The sequence below is a fragment of the Chiloscyllium plagiosum genome, unplaced genomic scaffold (assembly GCF_037043375.1).
Source record: "Chiloscyllium plagiosum isolate Xiang-an unplaced genomic scaffold, Cpla_swu_hap1 HiC_scaffold_47, whole genome shotgun sequence".
In the NCBI taxonomy this organism is placed as follows: Eukaryota; Metazoa; Chordata; class Chondrichthyes; order Orectolobiformes; family Hemiscylliidae; genus Chiloscyllium; species Chiloscyllium plagiosum.
The window spans coordinates 49618161-49620608 of record NW_028270185.1 but is presented as its reverse complement, the minus strand read 5'-3'; the positions used below and the strand labels follow the sequence as shown (position 1 = coordinate 49620608).

Genomic DNA, 2448 nt, shown 5'->3' with positions numbered 1-2448 from the left:
GGAGGCCATTCTTAACACCGATCCTGTCCTGCCACGTAATTTGATATCATCATGGCTCACACAACAATTGTATGTCTTTTTCCAGCCCATCCACAACGTCGTACTGGCTAACAGGCATTTATCGATCTCTACCATAAATAGACATCGATAATGTACATCTGTGGGAGGAAAGTGTTCCGTTTCGAGACAGTTCGGTTTATGCACGAATATTACCGGTTTTGCAGATGAGCAGCCGAGTCTGGTCTGACCACTTTGCAAAACATAAATTAAAACACGACCCTGATGGGATTCGAACCCACAACCTTTGAATCGCAATCTGAATAGAGATGTAGAAGTCCAACGCGCTTTCCATTGCGCCACAGAGCCGCGCCTTATGTTGCCGTTAAGCCCACAAGTTTGCCTTTGATGCATTGCATTCAGGACACCAATCTCGCGCCTGTCTGTCCTCGTCACACTTTCTGGTACCTGGTCCTTATCCACTAGTGCTCTGGCTCATCAAGTGTTCAGCTACAGACTGCTGAAACGTTCTCATGACACTTACCTTTACCACATGTTCAGATAATAATTTCCAGATAATCAATACTCTACAGGTGAAAGTATTATTCCCAAATCTCCTCCTTGTCTCCTGTCTTTCATTTATGTTACTCTGTTCCTTCCCAATACAGGCTTATCCCTGTCACACATATCTATCCTCTTCATAAAATGAGCACGTTAATCGGATTCTTATTCAGCCTTCTCTGCGCTTAGAGTTACATCCCCAACCTAGCTCGCGTACCTTCACAATGGGAGTGGTCAAATCCTTGCCATTCTTTTCATCTCCTGTGAAATTCTCCTCCTGCATTCAGACGCTTCCAGTATCTGGCGATTACAAGAGAAAAACAAAGTACTCAGAAGAAAAACCAAAAGATCCGAACAAAATCAGCAGCTCTTGTCTATCTCTGCTAAGGAAGGAAAGTTAACGCTTCGAGTCCAATGATCCGTCTTCATAACTAATGGGAAGGGAGGGTGGGTGAAGTATGTGTAAGACGGCAGACGGTTTCTAAAATTATTGAACTTGATGTTGGGTCCAAAAGTTTTCATGGTCTGTCGGTAGAAAATTAGTTGCGTATCTTACAGCTTATGTTGTGTCTTGAAGGAGCACTGCAGCAGACCAGAGACTGAAATGATGGCCTGGGAACACAGTGTCTAGATTTGAGTGGTGCTGGAAAAGCACAACAGTTCAGGCAGCACCCGAGGAGCAGTGAAATCGTCGTTTCGGCAAACAGCCTTTCATCAGGAATATAAGCAGAGAGCCTGAAGGGTGGGAACATAGTGTAATGTTGAAGTTACAGGAACTGGAACATCGGGATGGTATTTGTTGATTCTGGACAGAACGTAAGTGATCTCAGCTTTGTCACCGACTTAATGTTCCTCTCTCCATTGGAGAGAGATCACATTCTGAGCAGGAAATACAGTTGCCTCGATTAGCTGAAGTGCAGAGAAATCTCTGCACCATGCGACCGGGAGCTTCCAGAGTGAGGAGAAATATCTGAAACCAGCAGGAAACGTAACTGACAACAACAAACGTCACAATGCAGTACAGGCACTTCGGCCCTCGCTGTTACTGCAACCTGTAAAATAATTTAATGCCCATTGTAATGGTAAATTAACATTTATTTTAAATCCAATAAAAGCACAGGGAAACAAATAAGTAATTATTTGACTTTGCAGAGGCATGTGTTGCAGACAGACAAAAAAAAATGTAAAGTTAAACCGAAATAATAGCAGACATACAAGGCCAGTAAACTACCATACCAGGGACAAACAGTCAAGGAATGAGAAAAAAAATCCTTTTGATGTGGAAGACACCTTTCCTCACGTACCATTGGCGAAGGCATCCAGCGAGAGGTGGCAGGATTTGAGACGATGCATACTGCAGGCACAAAAAAACGAAAGATTGTGTTTTCAGCGACGACGTGAGTACCTGATTCAATACACACATAAGGACAGATATGAAGAAACTAAATTGGCTAACTCAGGCAGATAGAGCAGTCCAGGTAACCCCCGCCAAAAGGGTAGCCTGGCGATTAGTTATGGTAGATGTTTCGGACCCAAGATTAAGAAGGGTCACTACTGAGTGCAGGGCAAAAGGCAAACGTGATGTGGGGTTCATAGGAAGCTGTGAACCCATAAGGATAGCCCGGAAATCTGAGTATCGCCCATGCAGAGCACGAGACCCGTTAAAACACGAGACTGCCAAAGGATACTACTTTGCATCCCTCCTGAAAGCTTGAGTGATAATCCCCTGTGGATAATCACCGATGAGAGCCCCCATTTTTCTGGTCAAAAAGGCAAACATTCCAGGTGAATCGGGGAAACGGAGCTTTGTTCAAGACCAGCAGGTAGTCAATTATGCTGTTGTTCCGCCCGCCCCAAATGTTCCTAATCCTTGTACTATTTCAGTTCGAA

General features: G+C 44.2%; 1 non-coding gene across 1 annotated transcript; it reads right to left on the bottom strand.

Moving 5' to 3' along the window:
* Positions 1 to 274: 274 nt before the first annotated feature.
* On the bottom strand, positions 275 to 366 carry trnar-ucu (transfer RNA arginine (anticodon UCU)). The gene is given in 2 exon segments: positions 275 to 310; positions 330 to 366. It is a non-coding gene; the product is annotated as a tRNA-Arg (tRNA).
* Between the last annotated feature and the right edge of the window lie 2082 nt (positions 367 to 2448).